The sequence below is a fragment of the Cyprinodon tularosa genome, unplaced genomic scaffold (genome assembly GCF_016077235.1).
Source record: "Cyprinodon tularosa strain WSP-4 unplaced genomic scaffold, ASM1607723v1 ctg422, whole genome shotgun sequence".
NCBI classification, from domain to species: Eukaryota; Metazoa; Chordata; class Actinopteri; order Cyprinodontiformes; family Cyprinodontidae; genus Cyprinodon; species Cyprinodon tularosa.
The window spans coordinates 1077501-1095104 of NW_024039144.1; the positions used below are offsets into that span (position 1 = coordinate 1077501).

General features: G+C 39.7%; 1 protein-coding gene across 2 annotated transcripts in view; it reads left to right on the forward strand.

The window, feature by feature from the left end:
- kif19 (kinesin family member 19) overlaps positions 1-17604 on the forward strand; it is a 97057-nt gene that overhangs the window by 5671 nt on the left and 73782 nt on the right. The gene's annotated exons all lie outside the window — the stretch shown is intronic.

A 17604-nucleotide genomic window follows, 5' to 3' on the forward strand; every position in this document is an offset into this window, starting at 1 on the left:
TCGACGGGGCCGGTGCCTATTTGTTTTGGAGAAAAGCTCTTTTCTGTCTTTCCCCTCAGCCCTCCTGCCTGTCAGGAGCCTGTCGGAGATAAGGTATCTGCAGGAACCCTGCTTCAGACAGGCGGCTCTGTTTGAAACTTGCTTGTATTCCTCAAATGTCAGAGTTAATTTGTCGGGGAATGCAGACCTCAGAGGGACCTTTCAGGCAAAATAAAAAACATTTCCTATCTGAAGGTTTGTGGTTAATATATGTCAGTGACTGCAGGGCTGTGGTGAACTTCTTTGGATCTATTCCCATTATTTAAGAGGGATATTTTGAAAACAGACCATATGAAACCTCTTTGTTTAGTGATGCGTCTTTATTTTTTAACCCCTTAAAGTCTTAGGGAAGCGGCTGTTCCAACCGTTGCATTTTGGAATTCTCCCAAATGGTGCCCGACTTTACACGAGTGAATTAAGTGAATGGGATTGGTCAATTATCAAGGGGGCGGGATTGTTCTGGAGGAAGGTTCACAAGCAAGTTTGGTTGTGGCCGGTTTGTCGGAAGCATCGTTGCTAACCAGTTAGCAACTTAGTGCTAGCAGGTTCCCAATGGGAAATTCCATTGGGACCAAGTAGCACTAAATTGGTGACTTAGAAACGACGCTGTCAAGGAACGCTATGGACAGCGGAAACATGCAAGAGGAGGAGAGTTTAGTGTCGGAGGTCGTGGATTAGTCTCCTCCGTCATCCATTTTTTATTTAGAGGAGGAAAGCGGGGACGAAGATGTTGTGGAAGAGGACGCCAGGGCGGCAGAAGCTTGGTTTGGTGTAGAAGGCTTCCAGCCGTACATGTTTGAGCCCTTGCCTCGCAACGCTGCCAGTTCTGTTAGCTCTACGCCTGCCGAAGACACAGACGTCCATCCCCGTGAACACTGGGACGCAACTCAATGGGAAAGTAAAGGATTCTGATTTCAACCGTTGCGTATATTAGCTGCGACATATGAATCAAGATGCTATGACCGAAAACATCTGATTGACGGATAACCGTTGATATATGATTGGCCGAATTTAGGTGTTCAGGCTGACGTAGAACTAACTGGCCGGCAGAAGATAACAAAAAAAAAACACGGATTTTAGAGAGGATTTTTGTTTTTTTATTGAAATTTTCTACATTTTGGGACAATATCATCTGATAAAGGATACATTTATATAAATGTTTAATCCAGAATGATTTGACATTTAAATATGACTTCCTTACGACTTTAAGCCTGGCCCGCCCAGCTGACACCAGCTGATGTTTATCTATTTACAATAGAAATGGCCAAAACATGGTCACATGGTGTTTTATCCACACGCCTTTCAAATGGGGCTTTAACATTTCCTGTTAAAACAAGTTTCAACATTATTTTTCACTACTATCTTTTGTTTTATAGCTGTGTAAACAATTAAAATGAGATTTAAAATTCCACCTGAAATGTGTGACTGCGGGGGTAATGCAACAGCAGATATTTGTCTTAAGCTCCAGCCCCTCATGGCCAGCATCTTTCGAAACTAGAGGCTCAGACCTTTCCAAGGAGGGGTCGGAGGTAATTCTGCAACAATTTCAAGTCATTTAATTCTTAATTTTTATTCAGTTTGATGATATTATTGGTAAATTCCAATGAAACAACTGCCCCATCTTAGGAGTTAATGCTTTCTCTTATGCCGAAGGTCTCCAATAATGGAAATCAGCATACTTGTCTGACCAGATTCCCTTTTATGACTGAAAAAATGCATTTTTGCAAAATCCCATTTCCTCCTAGGTCACTGCCCACTAAAACTTTTGTGGAACAAACATGCTTCATCTTATTCAGTCCAAATTTGCTTGACTTATAGTCAAGATGTGGATCTATAAAAGTTTCAAGGGTTTCAAATGTATTTTCATGATGTTTTTTTTTCTTTTTTCTTTGTTTAATCGCCTTTAAACAAGACATGGTGACATTTAAAATAGTGGTTCCACCTGAAAAATATCCCTCAATGCGTTTCTATCACACAAATGCAAACAATTGTATTTCCAATTCATAGTTTGGGAGCTGTACTTGCTTTAATTCACATTCGTTATTTCAGCTCCTAAGACCCTCAGGGCTTAAGGGGTTAAGAAAAACAACAAAGACACATAATCAGAAATCAGTTTTTTCTTTGCAAATTCATACCCCTACTTTGTACGATAAAAGCATTGTTTCATCGTTTTATATATCTCCGTTTTCTTAAATTATTTCTTTTTTATGTATTTTCCATCTCTTGTTTAATATGTTTATGATAAATAGTGAAAAAAATAATAGAAATCCTCTAATTACATGTATCATTTGAATATAATATTATTTTCATAGGATGACGTATTACTCCTTATTAATTTGTTCTGATCTTTTTGGATTATTTGCATCTTATACAATATGCTGAATAAAAAATGAAAACCACTGAACTACCAGCAGCAAGTGGATAATTTTTATTGGACTTTTATAACCAGATTTTCATGCAGTGGATTATAAGGAAATGGCTTAAAATCCTCATTCCAATAAATCCGCTTGATGGGTAATAACTGACAAACAGCCTTTGCCTTCGTTTAAAAGAATCAGACTTAAAATGATGAAATGTTGATCAATTTAAAACAAACAAAAATGTAATTTTCTATTGTTTCTTTATTCCTCTAAAATGAACAAAGCACATCTTAAAATCTTTCTCTCTGTTCAATTAATCAACATAAAATAGATTGATTCCAAACTTTGGGCTGATGAAATCCACACATGCCGCCTGTTATCTGGGCGGATGCATAATGAGCCATGTTTGCCATCAGGTTTTTACCTTCAGTCTTATCCCCATGGGGAGCTTTTAGCAGCATTTGGAATGATGATGAAGGAAGTGCAAAGGCTAATGAGCATCTCGACTGAGAAGCTGCAGAGGTGTTCTCCACTCACCTCAGGCTAATTAAAACAACGGCGTGGAAGCTGGGTATTTGCAAAGGGCCATGTGACGAGTGGACGTGCCATGGTGGAGTGATTGACTCATTTTATTTAAGTTTTCAAAATGGCGGTAGTGGAAGACGGATAATCTGCTGGGCTGAGAGTTAACTTTGATGTAATTCAATTACTGCAGTTCTTAGTATCAACATCAGCACTTCTAGCAGCAATGACATCACTAGAACCGGCTTGGAGTCTGAGGATTAGAGCAGAACAACAGGGAGGTAGTTAAGGTGCCACCCCACCCCCTCCTGTGTAAAGGCTTTGTTATTGTCTCATCTTGGTTGTTTTTTTACCTGTGCCTCGTGCTGCCGTGTTTATTTCCAAACAGCACTTTTGCTTTTTAAGTCAAATCTTAAAGTAAAAGTTTGGTCAGCGAGGAATAATCAATGGATCATGGCAAACTTGATCTTAAAGGACTTCTCCTTTAAGCAGTGTGATAAAAACTCCCACTTTCCCTTATCTGCTGTAGCTTTAACATCATAACCTAAAATGTAACAGATTTACCTTTTGTAACACAACTTTGAAAGACCGGATAAAAAAATTCAACCTGGAGAAATCCACAAAGACAAAAGCGGCATTTAGAAATGTGTTCAGTTTATTTAATGCGGGTAACAATTATATTTTTCAAGCCATTTCTATCTAAGGGAAACCAGCTGATTGCAAGGAATCATTTACCCCATTTACGCTACGCTTGAAAAGCCGTGCCGAGACCGGTCCGAGCTCAGTAACTGAGATAACTTATCGTGTGTAAATGGAAAGCAAACTGAACTGAACTGAGCTAGACACAACCGTGCCGATCTGGCTGCACATCGCGATTCACACTCCATTCCAGTAGGTGGCGGTAATGTTCCTCCAGAAACAGAAGAAGAACAACTTCTTCTTCAACTGTAACCAATAATCGAAATCTTCTCCAGGCAACATTTTAAATAATAACACCGAAGTACAGCAATAATAATCAAGCATAACTTTCTGAATGTGACGGGCGCCGCCATTTTGATTTGCTTGATTCCCTCCTTCTAGGTCTTCTTCTTCTTGTGTTTTATGGCGGTTGGCAAACAACTTTTGTTGCATTACCGCCACCAACTGCTTGATTTCCTCCTTCAATACTGGTAGTAATACCGCAGATCGTCACTAGGAGGCGAGGAGTCGAGGAACAGAGATAGCGTGACGCGTAAACGGTCGTCAGAACCGAGCTCGGCCTGGTTAACTGATCCAAGCTCGGACCGGTCTCGGCATGGATTGGTTTTTCAAGGGTAGTGGAAATGGGGCTATTGACTCGCAGAAATTCCTCATACCAAGCATGCTTGTAGCGACAGTGGAGAGGAAAACTCAATTTTAACAGGAAGAAACCTCCAGCAACTCAATGCTATTTCTGATATTTTGAATTGAAAAAGGTTCCTGGATGGGACGCGAAATGTCTTCAAACCTAAAATAAAAAGTCCACTAAATTGTTTTTTTTAAACTTTAAAAAAAAAAACTGCTGAGGTTTTCTACAGCACATGTAATTATGTTGTTTCCCCTATTCCTCTGGAGAGCATCTAACACCGGCAGGGATGGCGAGTGGTCTCTGTTGTGTTAGCACGCCCGCTTTGGCACATTCTTAGCAGAGGATTAGTGGAGCTTACAATGCACACTTGTTATTGTGACAGGAGGACCTTTTTTTTCACCAACGAGCTTACAGAGGGGCTCCCTCAACATCAGCATAATTTCAGATCATTGTGTGATAAAATCTCTATGAACACAAATTTTGTATACTTACAAACACAACGTATTACATAGCGATTAATTAGTTCATGAGATAGTAAACACTCCAAAGACCATATGGACTCTCAGACAGATTAGCCGGGCTGCTGGCAGCTGATTGAGCTGCCTGAATGGGAGCACAGATCTGGCTGTACCGGCAGAAAGCAGACAAATCAAAGCTGGTTAAGTCTGCGGAGATGAGCACATTGGAGGGTTTTAACTCAGGTTAAGCCTTCTGCCACCTGCTCTCTTTCTCCCCGTGTCTTACTCTCCCCCCTCCAGAGAGCCTGAAGGGTTCATGCTGCTGTGTTTATCTGTCCTCATCTCCCACCCAGTGAGCTCAGGGTGGGCAGAATGTCTGATTACTGAACGTATTCATACATGAAGACAGATCATAATCCTTAATAGAAATGTTCAATCAAACATAAACCCTCAACGAGTTTGTATTGAGCTTCTGATTAGCATAGGCTTAGCACATTGTTAACCTTGATTTTAAATTCTCAAAGCATTTTTTCCCCGTTTTATTATAGAGCACCATGTTAAGAGGCCAACAGCTACACTACGTTTAAGCCTTTCAAGAGAAAGTCAGTTATTTCAATTCTGTTTATTTATACAGCGCCAATTTACAACCAGAGATGGCAAAAGTACTCACTTTCCGTACTTGAGTAAAAGTAAAGATACTTGTGTTAAAAAATACTCTGGTAAAAGTGGAAGTACTGATTAAACTTCTTTACTCAAGTAAAAGTAACAAAGTACAGGCTTGTAAATTTACTTAAAGTATAAAAGTAAAAGTAGAAACCACTTTTTTCATGCCGTTGCCTACATTTTAAATGGATGTCTGCCAATAGGACTAGATCTCCGTTGTGTTCATTTTCAATCATCTCGTCGTCCATGCTACTATGCTAACGCCACCGCCACCAATAGGGTTGGGAATTGAAAAGATTTTCACGATTCCAATTACCTTTTCGATTCTATGAAACGATTCGATTCTTTATCGATTCTTTTTTCGATTCCAATTTGGGGGAAAAAGGAGAACAAACAGTTTGATTATCAGAATCAACTTTGTTTACTTAACTATTGCACAATCTTACAAACTCAACAAGATCAAGATGTCCACAGGAAATGTGAAACTGGAGTAACATCTGTGTTTAAATGAAAAATAAATATACAAGAACAAACTTAACAAACAATGTCTAATAACAAATGATGGGATAATAACCTATTTTAAATAACAAAAAATACTAATTATAAAACAGTAGTAGGGAAAATTAACAGTTATTTTGCAGAAAGATGAGCATATCTGCTTTTTCTGGAAGGATACAGGATCTTTCAGGGCTTATGGTGTCTCCAGCCGTGGAGAACACCCTCTCAGATGGGGTGGAGGAAGCCTGCACACAGAGGTAGTTTTCAGCCAGTCAGATAGCAAGGGCAGCACATCTTGCTTGTTCCACCACCACAGTGTGGCGCTATCCCTGCAGGGGATGGAGGGCAAGCTTTTACAGAGCTGGATTTCCTGATCTACCCTCTGGGCTAAGGAAAGACGGGGCTTTGATTCACAAAGTGACCGCAGCTCGCTGTCTTCCTCCTCGAATAGTTCTTCCAACTTGCGTAACTTGCGTAACTTGCGTAACTTACGTAACTTACGTAAAAACGTGACGTAAGTCGTGCTCCCCAGAGCCGGCGCTCTAGGCTCTGGTGCTGCGGGAATCGAAAAAAGAATCGTTCAGTGAGCTGCCAAACGATGCCATGGAATCGGAAAATACGGAACCGGTTCTTAACAGGAACCGGTTTTCGATTCCCATCCCTAGCCACCAAATTGCAATGATTTGCCGCCAATGAATACCGCCGAATCTGTCGATTCATCTTGTAGTGGTGCGTCAAATGCAACGTAGATTCCCATCCAATTAGATTGAATTTGGTATTGATGACGTGAAAAATAATAACGGTAACTCCATTGAAATGATTCAAAACTAAAGTAACGAGCCAATTTTTTAAAATGTAAGGAGTAGAAAGTACAGATATTTGTGTAAATATGTAAGGAGTAGAAGTAAAAAGTCGCCATAAAAATAAGTAGTAAAGTAAAGTAAAAATATCAGAAAAATCTACTTGAGTACAGTAACGAAGTATTTGTACTTCGTTACTTCCCATCTCTGTTTACAACACGTCATCTCAAGGAACTTTATAGAAACAATTCAACCAGATCATCCGATCAGATTGTTTTCTATATAAGGAAAACCAGCTGATTGCATCGACTCATTGACTCTACCGCAATCCCTTATACCAAGCATGCTTGTAGCGACAGTGGAGAGGAAAAACTTCCGTTTAACAGGAAGAAACCTCCATTAGAACCAGGCTCAGCCTCTGCTTGTATAGAGTTCCATCTGCAGCAATACTTTATAAGGAATCTGAGCCTAACTATAGAAGAAGATGTTCTGTCTGTCTTTTAAATTCCGCCTTTTGTCTCAGTGACCGAGTTAAACATGTAGGCAATGACTGTGTGGATAGACGAGGAGTAAAAGCACCGTTCGCTGAGAAGGAAAGGAAATACAATAGCCTCGTTAATGACTTAAGCTCTTTAATTGGAGATTAAGCTAAAATAAGGACGAGAAAGGGAGGAGCGCATTTTGATTGACGAATGTAGTTCAACTTTCTTCATAATTAGGTTAATTCGGTGACCTGAGTTTACTGTCTGTCCCAGAAACTAGATAATATTTGCATGAGCTTCAGTCAGCCTCCCTTACTCTAGCTCCTTGCTGCGGTGTCCTCTCCCTGACTCCACAGATCGCTGCCTCCTCCCTTTAAGTCTTTTTTTGAACAAAATCGCCCTCGGCTCGCCTGTCCCTGTTTTGTTTTTTGTCTCCGTCTCCTTCCTGCTTGTAAACTCGTTGTCTAGGTGAGGCGGCAAAGCAGAGTAGCTCCTAAAATGTGCCTCTAAAGGAGAATAGATTCTTGATTATTCCCATTTTTACATCTGATGAACAACTTTCAGTTCCAACCTTTTGTTACAGCAGCAGATGAAGGTTTATTTCTATTAAAAGCAAAAAAATACTGTATTGTAAAGCATTGAGTCTATAAAACCATCCTGCTGAAGGAGAGAAGACTAATGCACTGTGCTTTGCCTACAGGCATCAGAGGAAAGACTAAATGAGGGATAGACACAGGAGGTTTTATGTCTTAATGTTACGTCTTTGTCTGATCAAAGTTATTTCTATTTTTTCCCTTTTATCAGTGATGCTGCATTCAGACTGGATGCATTTTCGCTGTTAAAAAAACGCTTCAATGCGGACATTTGGACGCTGTGTCAGACACTGCATCAGATTTTGTTGTTTATCTGCTCTGATCTGTAGCTTCAAGCTAGAGAGCACCTTGGCTTTATTTTCTTCATGAGCTGGAAAAATAGTTTTAACACGTTTTTAAGTAAGAAAGTCCTCCTCCAAACATCCGCTGTTCACTCAAGTATGCACTTGTTCTTGTTCGGAGTAGAGACTGACATTTTTTCGGGATTCCTGTGGGATTCCCGTGGGATGGGAGTCATTATTAGTAACGATCACGTGATCGGGACGGTACAGGATTAAACATCAACGGGAGCAGACGGGAGCGGGAGCAAACCAATAATTAGGCTTGTCCCGATCCGATCCACGTATCGGATCGGGACGCCGATATTGGCAAAAAATGCGTATCGGCAAAGCATGTAAAATGCCGATCCAGACTGCCGATCCAGTTTTTTAAAAAAAATCCGGTCCGTATTTTCCAGTTTCTCCGATTGAAACGATCCATTCCACTATTTTGCGCCAGTGTTCCCCTGTTTTGCATTTTTATTAAAACTTACTGTAATACTTGCACCTTTAACTGTTTACGGTTTTACTGCTCACTGTGCAATTTCAGATTGCTATTAATAATTTTGTCCAGTTTGTGTTTATCTCTTAATAAACAGGTAAGTTTGTTGTTACCATTAAATTGTGTTTTATTCAATCTCACCTAATTCAGCTGGCAAGATGTTATCAAGAGTACTAAAACCCTTTTCAACATGAGTTTTACAACTAAGGCTAAATACTTTATCTTAAACTTAAATACATGCTCGGATAGGCTGGTATCGGCCAGTATTGGTATCGGATCGGAAGTCCAAAAACAATATCGGTATTGGATCGGAAGTGCAAAGACCTGGATCGGGACATCTCTACCAATAATAACTAAAAAAAACTAGGATCGATGCCAAAAAATAAAATAAAATAGAAAGAAAAAAAATCCAGTACTGGCGCCGCCATTTTGTAGTTTTTTTTCTTGAAGCCTACACTATAACGTGAGTCAAACAAAACTACACAACCCAAAAACCAACTGTGCTTCCGCTCTGAGGTTTTCACCCGTGATCAAAAACAAGAATGGGAGTGGTGCGGGAGCGGGAGTCATTCTGGATGGGAGCGGGATGGGAGTGGGAGTAATTTCACCAGGAGTGGGACGGGACAGGATTTAGATTTCTACTCTGGCCCGGGATCGGGACGGGACACCATTTTTTTCTGTGGGAGTGGGACGGGACAGGAGTGAAAATCCACTCCTGTATCAGTCTCTAGTTCGAAGCACCAGACCGGTGGCAGCTCTGGAACTCCCCGCTGGAAGCTCTCTGCTGTGGCCAGCCTGTGGGGGATTTCCTGCTGCCAGGAAAGTGAGTAGAAAGAGTGTTTAATGTTTGTGATAAACCTGCAAGTACAAGAATCAGCCCTGCAGTGAGATGGCGCTACTCAGACTCGTCTATCCGGAAGCCAAACGAGTAGAAGACAAATATGAAGCTCACTAGAGTGAAACGCGCTGCCTTGGCAATTTGGGTAATTTAGTGCTGAAAGCCCTAAAAAGAAAAGGAGACGACGTATTTGGACAAAGACATGGCTGAGCAAACGTGGCTACTACTGTCTGTTAGTTTTACAGATGGAATTCCATTTTGCCCCCCCGCCATGCTGCTGGGTTTATATCTGAGAGGAAGAAGAAGAATCCTTGTTTGCGCACTGAGTGATTTGCCCACAACCACCTTATGACGGCCGACTGAATTTCAACCATGTTTGATTTTCTCCCGACCTTACGATTCTTGATGGGGAGGAGGTCGTTAGAGGCTGATCGCCCCGTTACCTCCTGTACACTACACCAAGGACCATCAGGCTGAAAGTCGGCCTAATCGAAAAAGTTTTGCAGGACTGGACAATTGTTTCCGAAAAGGGACAAAAAAAAAATCATACAGTGTATGCCCGGCTTAACTCTCTTGATATTTATTTATTTTTCATGTGCAGAATGTCTGCAGAAACAATGACAGCTTGCAGGAAGTGTTAGTCTCCCCCCAAAAAACTCCTGGATCTGATTGGTTGACGCTCCAGCGTCCATCGGCAAAAGGTCAATTTTCTGAACTCCAGCGTCGAACGCTCGGATGCGCCGCTCGACCTCTTGACGGCGTCTTCCTTAGACTTTGCTTGTAAATCAGACGCTTTGATGCCCAGAACGCGCCCGGTCTGAACGCACCATTAGAAAGTGTATCTTCCCCCAAAACATCCAGGCTTCCTTTTTGGGCAGCTGGTATTCATCCTACTGGCTGATTAAGGCAGAAAAATATTTTTCATTTACCAAAAAGTTTATTTGTGATAGAATATCATACAAGTATTTTTTTTAGCAAACAAAGTACTTACAACCGCTGACCAGCAGGATGTTTCCCAATTAAAAGAATGATTGGTTTTGTAAAGCGAGAGATAAAATAAACTCAAAATGTTTTTGGCACATCATCATGAAGTGAAAAAAAACAAAACAAATATATTTATCGCAAATATTCTAGCTCGAAGTTAATAATGTGTTTTTATTTATTTAGGATAAAATATTCTCATTAATTTGATGCATCCATGCAATATTTCAGCTTTCCAAATAGAGATATCATATATGTATTGAATATGTGGCAATTTTAGCTCTCCATACCTGCTGCTGCAGACATAATCAATCAGTAGTTGAGCCGCTAACATTCAGCCGGGATGCTCCAGATGCTGCGATGGACTCTCTGTCAAAAAGTAGAGCCCTTTAATGATACCTATTTGTGGGGTTGTAATTATAACTTCATATATCAACAGAAACTGCAGAATTAGTTTTCTCCAGCAGACGGTGATCCCATCCTGCACAAAGAGCAGCTTTCTGGGGGTTAAAGTGAACTGAAGGTGAGCTCTGCCTGTGGCTTGAGGCATGTTCCTTTAGCTGATAATCACTAAACCGTTTTTATATTAAAGTGATAAAAGCCTCTGCTTGACCCAGAGTGAAGCGGGAGATTCAGCCTAACACATCCTTAGTGTTTACTATTTCAACTTCTACCAATGATGTTTTTTTTTAAATATAAAACCTCAAAAACTCAAGGCACTTTCCAGTTCACCAGATCATCCAGTCAGATTGATTCAAAGTTTTCTATCTAAGGAAAACCAGCTGATTGCATCGACTCATTGACTCTTCAGCAATCCCTCACACTAAGCATGCTTGTAGCGACAGTGGAGAGGAAAAACTCCCTTTGAACAGGAAGAAACCTCCAGCAGAACCAGAACAAGGTTCAGTCTGCAACAGAGCATATGAGCGGAGCGTGGAGAGGAGGGGAAGGAGCTAGGATTTTGCTCTGCTCCGGTTCGCTCCGATGCGCTCACAACATCATTTAAAAATGTTAGATTATAAAATTTGTGTGATTTTTTCGTCAATTAATAATCAAATAGGAAAGGTGGGGCAACATGAATGGAGCGAGGTGTTTCGTTCACAGCTGGGAAACAGCTGCGATAATTTAACAGCCAGTTAAATAAGACAATCCCCGTGTATCGATCACATGATTAAATTAAACGCCGTGTGTCCCCGGGCCCTGGCATCATTACAGGAAGGAAAGGTGTTAAAAAATGCATTCTCCAGAAAATTTAAGTGAGTGTTGAGTGATTTCGTCGGAGTGGCAGGAAAATTAAGGTGAGCGCGGAGCGGATTTTGCGCAACTTTGAGTGGCAGAGTGAATGGCGCGCTCCTCTGGTCACATGCTCTGGCCTGCAACACATTTTAAGATTATTTATTTATTTATCCTTATTATATAAGTAAAACCAGCTGATTGCATCGACTCATTGACTCTTCAGCAATCCCTCACACTAAGCATGCTTGTAGCGACAGTGGAGAGGAAAAACTCCCTTTGAACAGGAAGAAACCTCCAGCAGAACCAGGCTCAGTGTGAGCGGCCATCTGCTGAGGCCCACTGGGGTTCAAGGAGACAGAAGCAGACATAGAAAAAGAAGCATAGATACAAAAGGCAACTGTCAACCAGCTCCACAGGCGGCCCCGTCCAGGAAACACACAGCCAGGCAGACGAGCTCCGAGCCAGCTCCCATGTCAGGGGATGAAGAGAGCACATCCACATTGGAAAAAGATCTTGAAATAAGTAAAAATGTCTTAAATTAAGAGTATTTATCTTTAATTTGAGTTGTTAAATGAGATATTTTGCCAATGGAGTGAGTATTTTTACTCTTAAAATAAGATAATTAGATAATAAGCACTTGGTATAAGACAATGCAATTATGTTTTCTTATTTTAAGTGAAAATTGTCTTGTTCTATTGGCAAAATGTATCTTTTATCTCCTCAATCCAAGAAAAAACTTACTCATCTGGATTTAGATTTTTTTCCAGTGCAGTTAGTCACAGTCAGAGAAACAGGACTACACTACAACTTCCAGATTTGGCTTCATCTTTTTGTCCTGGCAAAAGTGGTAAAAGGGCAGCAAACAAACCAAAGAGCTAGTATCTAGTTCACCTACATGCTTTGGGAAAGACAGGTTTACATTTTGCAGATGATAAAAAATCTATAGTGAAATTCTTGGAGGTGAAAGCAGCTAAAATAATTTACAATCAGATGTAGCATATTTAATGTAAAAATTAAAAGATGTTTGACATTCCCCCCAATAAAATACACAGACTAGCGGTGCCACCGGCTTTTCAAGGCAGAAAGTGTGACCCAGATTTAATTGAAGGAAAGCTTAACGGTGTTTACTCTAAAGGCGATGTCGTCCTCGTTGTGTTATGTCACACATTGTCAAATCATAAATTCTTTGCATTTAAGTCAACTTAACTTTGACTTCTTTAAACTGTTGAAGCTCAAATGGTAAATAATTGCTGTTTCATCCTCTGCTTGGTTAATATTTGTTCTCTAACAGCTCAGGAGCAAATTGTTCCCAGGCTAACCTTGCTGCCACCTAATACCTCTTAAGCAGGATGTAGAGTCCAGCTGCAGGGCACTAGATGTGCCACCCTAATGGGGTGGAAGCCTTAATGTCACTCTTGTTGGAGAAACAGAGTTTCGAAAGAATACAGGGGTTACATTTTAAAGGGAAGCTGAAATTAAATATGAAACGTTCTGAGAAAATTGTAATGAGAAAAAAGCAGAAAACGGTTAAGGTAAAAACATACTAATTACATTTGAGTTTGAGAATTGAGAAGACAGCACATAAACAGCCCCATTCTCCAAATAGAGAAATGTTAATAGAATAGACATCCATTATCTGTTCTAGGTTGTGTCCCTCTCTTCTTGTCCCTTTTCTTCTTGTTTTCCTCTCTATGTTTTGTACTCAGCTGACTTTTCATGCTGTCTCTAAAGGAATGAAAGATTTTTTCCAAGCACTAAGCTCACTTAGCTGATTGCTCCTTCCTGTGTTTCCAAAAAGGCCAAAGTAAATAACCCAGTCCTTCTTTTCACTGTAGACAAGCCATGATCTGCTTCTCTGTTCTCCATTTTTCATTTGGATGAAATAATAGCTGCATGAATCATGACAGCAGACAAGATAGAGGAGAGCAGGAGGCGGGGTTACCAATCTACTCGCTCTGGAGAGCAGAGTTCGCTGCTTTTAGATGCACTCGAAAAAATCTAAATCTAGATAAGTCATTTTTTCTTAAAATAAGTGCATTTGTTCTTAAATTAAGGAGATTTAAGAGACATTTTGCCAATGGAACAAGACAATTTAGATTTAAAATAAGAAAACATAATTGCAATATATTATTTCAAGTGCATATTATCTAATTATCTTATTTTAAGGCTAAAAATACTCATTCCATTGACAAATTATCAAATTTACCTATTCAAATCAAGGGTAAATACAGTTAATTTAAGAACTTTTTACTTATTTCTAAATATTTTTTTCAGTGTGTTGTCGTATGATGACAAGATTTGGGTTTCTGAAATGGAGGACATTCTTTTTTTTTGGGGGGGGGGGGGGGGGGCCACTGACTGGACCTGGTCCGGGAACCCAGTGACCGTATGCTTCCCCGATGCTTCCCCATGCTTCCCAAGTATGCTGCCGCCTGTGTCCAGGCTACCATCACCGGTCGGGTTTTGTCGCTCCGTCCCCAGACCCCGGGGAAGCCGCTCAGTTTTACGGCACTGTAATCAACCAAAATTCTGGACGATTTTGAAATTCCCCCTGGACATTTTTTTAAGGTATGGAAAGTAGGACATGTCCGGGGAAAAGGAGGACGTCTGGTCACCCTATGTAGTCGCCAAAGTCTCCAGTAGCAGAAAAGTCGCTACACTGGAAAGCAATTTTTCCTTAAAATAAGTGCATTTGTTCTTGGATTGAGGAGGTAAATGAGACATCTTGAAATGGACCAAAACAATTTACACTTAAAATAAGAAAACACAACTGCTTTATCTTATTTCTACGGAGCCCCTCTGATGACATGGTCAAAAAAAATGTTTAATTGTGGCCACGAAGTAGTATTTCGCGGCCACGCAATAAGTATAACGTGCGCACGAAATACTACTTCGTGGCCACGCAATAAGTTTAACGTGCGCACGAAATTCTTATTAATAACATCATTAAATCCGCCCCTGTTTTCAGGCTTATGTTAACTGTAATGACTTATCTTGGACAGGCTGCTATGTAAACGGGCCTTTAGTCCTTCGTTTAGCTAGGCTGCGGTTGTTTACACTACGCCTTTTCCACCTAAAATGGCGTCTTAGCAACAAATGTCACGTGACTGGCGGAGACCGACTGGGTAAGCAAATCGAGCGCGCCTTCTCTAAGGTCTAAGGCGCGCTCGATTTGCTTACCCAGTTGTCCAGGAATGATAATATAATAATGATAATAAGTATTTCGTGCGCACGTTAAACTTATTGCGTGGCCACGAAGTAGTATTTTGTGCGCACGTTATACTTATTACGTGGCCAAGAAATACTACTTCGTGCGCACAAAATACTACTTAGTGGCTACAATTAAAATTTTTTTTTGACCATGTCATCAGAGGGGCTCCGTATATTTCAAGTGCATACTATCTAATTATCTTATCGTAGAGTAAAAATGCTCATTCCATTGGCAAACTGTCTAATTTACCAACTCAAATTAAGGGTATATACACTTAAGTAGTTTATTTTTACTCATTTCTAGATTGTTTTCTAGTGTAGATCTGGCTCTAGGTGCTGTTTTGCAATCAAAGTGCTAGAGGGGTCTGAAAAGTGGCTAAATATAGCGACTAAAGCGCTAAGTTGGCAACACTGCTCTTTGCATGGTTTGTTTTCAAATGGTTTGCTGCTGTCTGTTTGGACCTTTCTGAACATGTGCAGCAAATGGACTGCTAGTATTGCCTACTGGAAAATCCCCACTGAGCAGAATATTAATTCAACCTTATAATCCAGCAGCAAAAGTTGATACACTGCAGAAAATTTAAATCTAAATAAGTAATTTGTTCCTAAACTAAGTACATTTGTTCTTGAATTGAGGAGGTAAGTGAGACACTTTGCCAATGGAACAAGACAATTTACACTTAAAATAAGAAAAAGCAACTACATTGTCTTATTTCAAGTGCATTTTATCTAATTATCTTATTTTAAGAGTAAAAATAATCATTCCATTGGCAGATCATCTTATTTACCTACAAAAATTAAGGTAAAATACACTTGATTTAAGGAATTTTTACTTATTTTTAGATTGTTTTTGCAGTGCATTATCCTTAGTTTGCCATATAATTTGCCTTTCTCCACATAGTTCAAGTGATTTCATTACCTTTTATCACTTCTGCCAGCGTACTGACAATTTCCCACCTTTCATGGTTTTGGTGTCTGTTTTTGTCCATATCCTTAGATATATTTTTGGGGTATTTTGTTTTATCTGGCAGGCTTTTAGCTTGCAAATCGAATTATACGCCCATTTTTGCGTCTTATTCTAAGACAAATTGTACGCCCTGTTTGGTACTCCCTTATTTTGTCTTGGAAAATAAATGGACTGGGAGGTTTAACAACCATAAAAAAGGAGTTTTAGGAGCTGTGGAGGTAAGGCTCTTTAACGGCACCATTTTTCAGAGTTTAGTTGTGCTAACTGGGGCTGTGCTGCAGCAGGAATTCTGTTTTGCAGTAAGTTTCCAGAGAAACCTGCAAAATATCCACTTTGTGATGAAAATACATTAATATCTTGTTTTATGCCCAGTGCTGGTGAACAGCTGCCACGTCTGCTTTACACCTCTGGCATTTGCACCATATGGAGAGTGATTAGTAAATTTATTGCTATTTATCTCAGACAATAGTTGTTACCCTAGAAGTAAACTGCCACCTCTGAGAATGCATTGCCCGATAAATTAAATATATTACCTTTTTATAGAAATGTTTAATTCATGAAATAAATCCTCCTCCCTGAATGGAGCTACAGTTTTATGAGTTTACATGGCCAGCTGACCAATAGAAAGTCCATTTTGGTGTGCGGTACATCCTGCACACACAGCCATCCTGGTTTACACTGCAAAAAATTTCAATCTTAATAAGTCAATTTTTCTTAAAATCAGTGCACTTTTTTCTTGAATTGAGGAGGTAAGAAAACACAATTGCATTGTCTTATTTCAAGTGCATGTTATCTAATTATCTTATTTTAAGAGTAAAATTACTCATTCCATTGGCAAACTATCTCATTTACCTGCTCAAATTGAGGGTAAATACACTTAATTTAAGATATTTTTACTTATTTTTAGATCGTTTTTGCAGTGTATAATAAGAAAAAACAATTGCATTTTCTTATTTCAAGTGAATTTTATCTAATTATCTTATTTGAAGAGTAAAAATCTTCATTCCATTGGCAAATCCTCTTACTTACCTACTCAAATTAAGGGTAAATACACTTAATTTAAGACATCTTTACTTATTTCTAGATTGTTTTTGCAGTGTACGTCCTAACTTTAAGGTCAGTTTGATTTGATTGCTGCAAAAAATGGAAATCTAAATAAGTCATTTATGCTTTAAAGCTACAGTGTGTAATTTTCAGTGACATCTAACGTCCAGACTGCAGACCACAGCAACATGAACATCTTCCCCCCACCGCTTCTCCCCCCAACAGTACGGCGAGCGTTACGGGACAAAATGTCTTCCACGACGTCCGCATCACCCACCTTCTCAAGTGATGAGGTTTGTTTACATAGATAATTTTAATACTGCCATCTATTGTTCAGTACCGTCTCAGTTCATCTCTCTCAACTTGCCGTAGTTACTTTCGAGCGTAATGGGCGATCTCGCAATCGCTAGTTTGTTGGCTCTGCGCTGCCGTAGCGCAAAGATGTCTGCCTCCATGGCTGCGAGACCCGCTCCTATGTAATTATAAATAACGAATTATTAAGGTTAAGAGGCTGAGCTCGTAGATGATGATAAAATAACATAGTTATGTATAATATATTACATTTCTGACTGTATATCCCTGTAATTATTACACACTTTAGCTTTAATTAAGGGCATTTTTTCTTGAATTGAGGAGGTAAATGAGACACTTTGCCAATGGCACAAGACAATTTACATTTAAAATAAGGAAAAAAACAATTGCTTTGTCTTATTTCAAGTGTATTTTATCTAATCATCTTATTTTAGGAGTAAAAATACTCATTCCAT